Here is a 9,624-nt window from a genome sequence, read left to right as displayed (position 1 = left end):
ATGTACCAATGTTAATGTATTAATTAAGACACATGTACCATCATTAGCTGAGATGTTACAATTAGTGGAAATGAGGTAAATGATACATGGCAACACTGTGCACTATCTTTGCCATCTTTCTCTAAGTTTAAAATAATTCCAAAATTTTAAAAATATATTAACCAGCAAAAAAAAAAAAAAAAAAAAAAAGAGAGAGAGAAGTCAGTCAGATCATTTCATTCCTCTACTCAAAACTCCTGAAAGGCTTCTTACCTTCCTGACTGCATGACCTGGCCCATGATCACCTCTCCGACCTCAGGAGTTCATTCTCATCACACTCTCCCCTAATTATTCCTCCAACATGACATGTTCCTCATCTAAGGTCTGTGCATTTATTTTTTCCACTTCCTGAGGTGCCCTTTCTCCAGATGTGTGGTTGGTTCCCACCATTTCTTTAGGTCCCTTTTCCAATATCATTTTGTTAGGGCTTCCCCTGACCATCTCCCTCCAAAATTTATATCTCCCTCCGACACTTCCTTTTTTTTATAAAGATTTTATTTATTTATTCATGAAAGACAGAGAGAGAGAGAGAGGGCCAAAGACACAGGCAGAGGGAGAAGCAGGCTCCATGCAGGGAGCCTGATGTGGGACTCAATCCCAGGTCTCCAGGATCAGGCCCTGGGCTGAAGGCAGCGCTAAACTGCTGAGCCACCAAGGCTGCCCCCTCCGACACTTCTTAATGCTTGTCTCTGCATCATTTCTCTCCTCAACACTTATTACCTCTATCAGGCTATGCATTTTATTTATTTTGTTAATCTGTAGCCTCTCCTACTGGAACAGAAGCTCTAAGAAACAGAAATTTCTGACTACTATGTTCACTGCGATATTCCCAATTCCCAGGGCAGTACCTAGTACTCCACGAGTATTCTTCTGAGAATTAAAATGACCTTGAGTATTTACTTAATCTCTGAATTTTGTTTTTTACATACGTAAAATGAGAATAATAATATGAAAATTGTTTACATAATAAGTTCCTTATAAAGCCTAAGTATGATAAAGAATGAGTGTTTTGTATAGTATTTAGCATGTCAAATCCTTAAGAAATTATATATTATCACTAGTTAGGTTTCCCTTACTAGTATTACTACTGTCACTAATTACTACTTCTGTTATTGATTATTTACAAGTGGCTATAGGTTTGATATCAAATTAGAACTAACCTGAAAGCTCTGTGATCTCTGATTAACCCCTAACACATGCAGGTCCCTACCTATGGGAAAATCCATAGCTCCTTCCTCCCATTAGAATAAATGATTTTCTGGTTTTTTGTTTTTTGTTTTGTTTTTAATTGTGTGTGTGTGTGTGTGTGTGTGTGTGTGTGTGTGTGTGTGTTGAATGAGAGGACTAAGAATAAAGATTTTAAATGGAATCCTAAGGTTTTATTTCTGAGTCTAAAAACAATTTGAGTCATTTTTCAGAGAGTTGCCTCCCCTAGGAAATCTCTGAACTCCTTTTCAAAATAGCAACAAGAACACTCACTCTGATTTCTGAAAATGAGCTCAACCTAGCTTGTGCCTTTCCCATATCTACTTCATATATAACCATACATTAGGCACTCTCTGGGCTGGAGTGGCTTATAATCTAGTTTAGGGGCATATGTGGGTGAAAAGGAGAATAAATTTCATGTTATCATACAAACAAGATAGGATACACACTGTATGCCTTTGTCCTGAGAAAAGACAAAGGAAAAATATCACATAGAGTCAGAAGGATTTCATCATGTCTGTCCATTGCTTTTAGGTCCTTGGAAATGGGTAATGACGCATTACATCTCTTTTCTTGGCTCTTGATATTGATGATAATGATAAAAATATTTATTATTAATATTCTTATTATGAAAGGCCCAGGGGTAGAGATAGAATGTATTACCGTATTATATTTACTTGTAGTCATAAAATTATTATAGTTTTATCATTAAAATCTAAAGAATTAAAATCTAAAAAATTTCAAAAACTCACAAAAATAAAACTGTACCCAACTCAGTGAATGCCTCGCTTTTATAATAGTCACAACAAGGAGAGAAATTGAAGTTTTGCAAAGGGGAGGTAATGGGCCCACAGGGACCTGCCAGGAGATGGGAGAAAATCTGATCTACTCAAACCCAGATCTACTAGGCTCCACAGCCCGCACCCCATCCCTCTCCTGTATTTGGAGGGTCTGAAGTAGAGACCGAGTACTTGGAACAAGACTATTTATACATGCTAATTGGGATTAGGTTTACATTTATTCTGCTGAGGTCACAAATCTTATTGTCCAGGCACACACGTCAAGTCTGATCAGGAACAACTAGAGCTTGGAATTGAATTTCCTACGCTCTTTGTCCTCAACAGCTTGCAGTTCGAGCTGAACGTATGTGTTATCCATCCCTGCAGCTGTGCTCCAGGAACATTCATAGTCCAGAAAGTTAAATAGCACCGGAGACATTCTTGTCCAAACTGGACTCTTCTGTCTCCTTTACTCAGACTTCTGATGACATCCAAGGAAACCATGTGCAAAGCAAGGTGAAGGTATCTTTCCAGGGTGTTCTCTGGGGAGGAAGAAAGTAGAAAGGGATGCCTAGATAGAAGCATGATCTTACAACTTTCATTGTCTCCTTCTCTTTCTGTAAGAAGAAACTGAGAAGCAAGGTAATACTTATCAGTTGGGAGACATCAGACACAACTAGATCTACGCTGCTGCATAAACAAATATGGGTTTGGAGTTCACAGATTGCCCCTGAAGAATAAGAATGTTGGCCCACAGCTCAAAACGCTAGGTGACTGACAGGATGACCTTGGGCAAGGTCAGGAGGGAGCCAAGCCAGTAGAGTTCTGTGCGTGTGCTCAGCTCTGACAGTGGTCAGAAGCCTCAGACAGCTCCACCCTGTAGTCGCCCCCACATGTAGTGCATTCTGATTTCACACTAGTTGGCTTTGTTTTTACAGGTCTAAAGAGGGAACAAGAATGAAGAAGAAACTTGGGCTCCTGGGTGACTCGGTCGGTAGTTTAAGCAACCATCTCTTAGTTTAGACTCAAGTCAATCTCCCCACCTCTGGCTCTGTGCTCAGCAGGGAGTCTGTTCCCCCCTCCCTCTCTCTCTCTCTCTACCTACCACCAATCCCCTGCTCATGTACTCCCTCTCTCTCAAATAAATAAACAAATCTTTAAAAAAAAAAAAAATGAAAAAGAAACCAGAGTAACAAGAGCAACAGAAACCATAATTACCAGGGATTCAACACACTATTGCATGTCAACAGAGAAAAGACAGAACTACTCTTAATTGGTTTCTACCATTTCTATCAAGGTTAACTGTTTAAAAACTAGAGAGGGTGTGGAAGGAAAACAAAACTGAGAAGGAATTATACCCCAAGCTAGAATGATGCCTCCTAACATGATGTAAGTTGGTATGTCCAGGGGAAGCTCCCAGGATTTAGACGGGGTCACAGAAATGCTGTGGGTTGACTCTGTCGATGATGAATTTTGTATAGTCCCATGTTGCATGATTACTCCCGTAAGTTTTGCCCCAGTTCTCAGCAGGAAAAATTAAGAACCTAGTGATGTTATTTCACCAACCCAATTCCAGAAATACTATGGTTTGTATTAATGAGCAAGTGAAGTATGAGAACAGAGGGAGCTTTGCAATTTTCCAGGAATTATTACCTGTTTCGTAAATCCAACCATCCACGTCTGGCCTTCCCTTTTGCATGGTGGTACTGGAGCTCTTGGAGAGTAGTGGTAAAGATGCTGCACACGGGCACAAACACCATGCTGAGGTTAAGAGGACAGAGCCTCTCACAGTGACTTCATGGAGAAGAGAGAAAGGCATCTCTGAATGATGAATCACTAAGTTAAAATTATTAGCAGACAAATGTCAGCCCATATGGCCTGCTTCTGACCTTTGTCTTATTGGGTTCAATGTTTTTTGTTTCATGCTATTTTTTTTTAAAAAATCAATCACTTTGAAAATGGTTTCTTTCGTCTGATTTGCAGATGAGACAAGGTTGAATATCAAACTAATAAAAAATATGGAAAAACTAGATTGGAAAATGTCTGCCCTGTTTGTAAAGTAAAATCATGAATTAAAAAATCATTATTAAGAAAAATATTTATGAGAAATACCACAGGACACTAGAGGATATTCCTAATCTGTAAAGGCTACTCACAAAAAAAAAAAAAAAACCCAAAAATCAAAAACCAAAAACCCTACAACTCCAATAGATGTAAACATGCAATCCACAAAAGAAAACAGGGTTGTGGACCCGGGTGGCTCAGTCATTGAGTATCTGCCTTCGGCTCAGGTCGTGGTCCTGGGGTCCTGGGATCATGCCCAGCATGATCCAGCTCACCAGGAAGTCTACTTCTCCTTCCCTCTCTGCCCCACCCCCTGCTCATACTCTCTCTCTCAAATAAATAAAATTATTTAAAATGAGAGGGCCCCTGGGTGGCTCAGCAGTTGAGCAACTGCCTTTGGCTCAGGTCGTGATCCTGTGGACCTGGGATTGAGTCCCACATCAATCTCCTCACAGGAAGCCTGCTTCTCCCTCTGCCTGTTCCTCTGCCTCTTTCTCTCTGTCTCTTATGAATAAGTTTTTTTTAAATCTTTAAAAAAAAAAAAAAGGGAAAGAAAACAAGGTTGCTAAACTTCTTAAAGAAATATGTTCAACCACACCAACAAAATCTGAAAACCATAACATACTATATCCATCAATTAAAATAACAAATTTCAAGGGAATTTTGGTGTCTAACTTTAGGGATAAACTTAACATAAAGAAATTTAGCTATCTCCTCCATTGCCTTGAGGCACTCTACTCTTATCCTTTGACACATTATCCACTTCTAGAAATCTTTCCTAAAGATATCAACATTCCTAAGGATAATGTAAAGGGATGATAATTCCTGGAAAAGAGCATGGGCGCCCTCTGCTTTCATGCTTTACTTGTTCATTAATACACATCATAGTATTTCTGAAAAGGGGGACTGAGATAACATGTTTAGGTTCTTTATCTTTCATAATGGCTAAGATTTGCATGCTAAGGTGTTCATCCTAGTATTAAATGTGTAAGTCAAGAGAAGGAGGAGGAGGAGGAGACAGAAGGGGTCAGTGTGGAAGGGGAGGGGAGCTGGGACTAAAGACAGTGAAGAAAGGAAGAGCATGGTCAGGGAGAGAGATGGGAGAGAGAATGATGTGAAAGAAGAAAACAAACATTCAAATTTAGGAAAATGGTTAATTAATTATTAGACATTCGTTTAGTGGAACTTTATGACCACAAACCCAGTGCTTCGAAATATGTTAAATGACATGAGAAAATGCTGTGATAAAATGTTATTTAAATCCTAGGCCAAATTTCACATTAATCTCTACCAAACATCAACTGTACCAATAACATTGAGAAAAATTGTGATTCGACAAAGATTTATAAGTAACACATAAATAATTGACTCCCTCTACTACACCATGAGCAACCTTCCAAGCGAGGGAGACAGCTTTCAGCACATTATCTGGAATTCATGGAAAGCATTAGTAAATGTTTGTAGAATAAATGATTACAGAATCAGCATGTGGCTTAGTTCAAGTTTTCTAGAAGACAGAGCTACAGACATGGTATATGTGCTGTTCCTTTCACAGCAATGCTAGGCCAGCATGAAGGGAGAAAGCAAATGAAAGCTTATGCATATCATGATGTCCATAACTTCACAAGGAAACTTAGCTGGTTTTTTATTCACCCCAAATGTCACTATGCATTTTTGACTGATTATACCTAAGAACGATCCATTAGGAGAAAGGGAAAAAAAATCTACTGACTCCCTTCTATCTCCCATTTATCATTGATCAAACTTTGTCTAGGGGGGCATGAATACCTTCATTTATCTGTCTGTCCCTCCTGGCCCTCTGAGCAGCCACTGGAGAAGCCAGATCTCTTGCCCATGGCACTTCATCTGAGTCCTGAAGAGGTGAGTTGAACTGCATCCAAGTCTCTGTTGCTCCAGATGGGTTGAGTCTGGTAGTACTGGGCTGAGACTTCTGCCATAATGGGAACAACAGAGGCAATGCTGGACACCAGCCTACACTGGGGAAGCAGAGATAGCTAGAAATGTCATGAGAGGAGTCAGTTACATTAGGACTCAAGAGAGCAAGTGGCAGAGGGAACCAAGGAGCAAGTGGGCCAAGTGAAATTGGAAAGATGTGTAACTTGGGTATGATGCCACTTGTACTGCTATCTTGATGTCACAAAATTTTTTTTTTTTTAAGATTTTATTTATTTATTCATGAGAGACACGGCGGGGGGCGGTGGTGGCAGAGGGAGAAGCAGGCTCCATGATGGGAGCCCGATGTAGGACTCGATCCCGGGACTCCAGGATCACGCCCTGGGCTGAAGGTGGCGCTAAACCTCTGAGCCACCCAGGAATCCCCTGATGTCACAAATCTAATATATTTATCCATACCAGTAGAAATTCTTGTCCTGGACAAATTCCATGATCATCCTTCTGTGACTCATTAAAGTCAAACCATAGATGAAGCACTGTATTCAGTTCTTATTGTCCTAAATATAAAGGGAACAAGTAACATCAGACAAGAATATAAAAAGATAAAGATAAACATAATGAGGAAGAATCTGGGAAACTTGTGATTATGTGCCAAGAAGGAGGAAAGGGAGGGGGAATTAGTGATCCCTAAATTCTCTATTAACTGTTATATTGCAGGGTCATTTTGAAATCCAACTGAGAAGTCTGGAAATATGAATTTGAAGACTGGCTAATTAAGTACAAATAGGATCAAAATTGAAACTTTGTATCCTTTGACCAGCATCTCTCCATTTCCCAACTTTCATCCCCTGGCAGCCACCAACCATTCTACTCCCTGCTTTTATGAGTTCCACTTTGAGGTGATGGTTGAATATGGCCATCATATATATATGAGATATATATATATACACATACACACATATGTACACACACGTATATATCTATCAAAACATCACATTGTGTACCTTAAATTTACACAATTTTTATTTGCCAATTATTCCTCAATAGAGCTGGAAGAAGTACAAATACTATCAACAAAGTGTGTTTCTCATTCAGAGATGCTAATAAAATTTTTACTATTGCTTTCTATCAGTTACCTCTGACAACATATATTGATATTTCCAGAAAGAAGATAAAAATTGTAAAGTAATAAAAAGAAAAACACGAATAATAAGAATAGCAGCAACAATAATTAAATAATATGATTGTTTTGCACACAGATTGTGTATGAGAGGTACAAAGAATATTTATATCCTGTATATATATTTTTGTTTTGTTTTGTTTTTACAACACTCCTAGTTTGAGCAGAAGAGCTGAAACTTGGATATCAAAGGAGAAAGGATTGGTCTGGAATATGGGAACAGCAAAAAAACCATCACCTCAAGAATAAAAAAACAGAAATTACTGGCTTCACGCTGAGTTCACAGGAAGTGACATCTGTGTTCTTGGGTTCAGTGTGAGAACCTCAGGTCATCTACTTCCTGGACTGTCAACTGCAATGCCCATGCTGGGCTCCAAATCATCATTTTCTTAGGTTTCTAAGTAACATCAGTCATTTCTGATGGGACCATTTCTATAAACCTCCTTTAGTATTTGCATGAAATTTGAGTACTGGGCATCCCTTCATCCCAGCCATTTTTCTTGCCCCCAGTCAGGACTTGGATTGTTCCTCCTTCCTTGACTGATCTCCAGAACTTAGCATCTTATCCACTTCTTGTTAATGCTTTCAAAAAATTTCTCCAAACCTGCTTTACCCAAGATCTATGAGGTATGTTGTTAGTCAGCCTGGCTTCAAACTTAAATTATTCAAATTGAATCAATTACCTTTGTCTTTTTTTTCTTTTTTTAAGTTCTGTGTGGTTAAAGTGACCGGTGATCTTTTAACCTCCCATGATTAAAATTGAACAAGACATTTCATCTCCAAGAAACTATGCCCTCCTAATAAACTGGGAATTAACTGTGTTTAAATACTCTATTCTCATACCACTACTCAGATAAAACCTCTCATAGGATCCCATTTCCTGCAGAACAAGATGTCAAGTCCTGAGCCTGGCAAACCAGGCCCTCTAGAATTTGATCTCAGGCTTCCTCACTCCTGCTCCTTTACCTGTACCCTTCATTTGCCCAGACTGAATTTGTCTTACATCATTATATTTCCCACTTCTGCACCTTTTATTTGTACCTTCCCTCTTTCCCATGATGTTATCTTCTGCCCATGACTTTCTAAATTCTACCAATCCTGAAAACCCTCCAGGCAGCCCTCCTTGATTCCTTTACTTCACAATGATTTCTCCCTCATCAGAGATACAACATTTATTTGAGGGGCCATTCATATAATACTATTATAATTATCAAGTTCTGTTTTTTTTTGCAAAGTAACTTTTCATATGTATATGATTCATTTTTGTCTACTAGATGAACTCTACATTTCCTTATAATCTTTAGAAGTCTTAGCACAGAGACCCCTGGGTGGCTCAGCGGTTGGGCGCCTGCCTTCAGCTCGGGCATGATCCCAGGATCCAGGATCAAGTCCTGCATCAGGCTCCCTGCGAGGAGCTTGCTTCTCCTTCTGCCTATGTCTCTGCCTCTGTCTCTCAGTCTGTGTCTCTCATGAATAAATAAATAAATCTTTAAAAACAAACAAAAAGAAGTCCTAGCACATATTTGTGCATAAAACTCAATTTAGAATTATTCAGGTGTTTGCTTATATCACTAATTATGCCAAGGTGTTTATATATATAAAATCATCTATATTTTGCATATAAAATTATATATAAAAATCATTAAACCTTAGCATAAGTATTAAAATATATATGAATATATATATATATATATATATATATATATATATATATATATTTATGAATTACATTTAGAAGTGGGGTAATAATGGTCTTTGGGATGCCTGGAAGAAAAAATTATTTACCAAGTGACCCAGGTCTTAATTATTTCATCCATATCATCTTATCAAATTTAACCCCCACCTACTGAATTTAACCCCCACCTTAAATCCTAAAGTGTAAGTATTAACCTCCCTCAGTCTCAGCTTTCTCATTTGTAAAATAAAGATAAGCTATTTGTCTATTGTTATACAACCAGTATATAATGGGGCAAAGGTTTGAACCAAACTTCTATTTGAACCAAAATCCGCTGCCCTTTCCACTATGTTATGCTGCCTCCAAAGGGAATGAGGGAATATAAATTCTAGGCATGCCTGGGTGGCTCAGTTGGTTAAGCATCAGACTCATGGTTTCAGCTCAGGCCATGATCTTCATTGGGATTCTCTCTCTCCCTCTCCCTCTGTTGTACCCAAGATCGCGAATCCGAGAAACCACCGAGGAGCCAACACCGATGCAAACACAGGAGGGTTTATTTACAAGCTCCAGCTTGGGTCCAAGTATACCCGATACAGCGGAGCAGGGACTTGGACCCCGAGGTGGGTTTTAGCTTAGTTTTAAGGGCTGGTCTAGGGGAACTCCAGAAGGGGTGGAGCAATTCCTCAAGTTCTGTTTACATTTGGATATGGGGCCTTCAAGGGCATTGAGCTCTGTTCTTATTCTAATATGAGGCCTCCTGCCCCTGG

The 9,624-nt window shown here is 39.1% G+C and overlaps 1 long non-coding RNA gene across 2 annotated transcripts in view; it reads right to left on the bottom strand.

The window, feature by feature from the left end:
• Positions 1–2,276: 2,276 nt before the first annotated feature.
• LOC140605510 (uncharacterized) overlaps positions 2,277–9,624 on the bottom strand; it is a 33,281-nt gene continuing 25,933 nt past the window's right edge. Inside the window, exons 2-5 of one of the 2 annotated variants that reach the window (XR_012008161.1) lie at positions 6,462–6,559; positions 5,877–6,085; positions 3,678–3,818; positions 2,277–2,566 (exon numbers count right to left, since the gene is read on the bottom strand). This is a non-coding gene — a long non-coding RNA (uncharacterized lncRNA). The remainder of the gene's footprint in view (positions 2,567–3,677; positions 3,819–5,876; positions 6,086–6,461; positions 6,560–9,624) is intronic. The other variant, XR_012008162.1, reaches the window with a different exon arrangement.

The sequence above is a fragment of the Canis lupus genome, chromosome 15, assembly GCF_048164855.1.
Source record: "Canis lupus baileyi chromosome 15, mCanLup2.hap1, whole genome shotgun sequence".
Classification (NCBI taxonomy): domain Eukaryota; kingdom Metazoa; phylum Chordata; class Mammalia; order Carnivora; family Canidae; genus Canis; species Canis lupus.
This window is presented reverse-complemented; position numbering and strand designations above follow the sequence as displayed.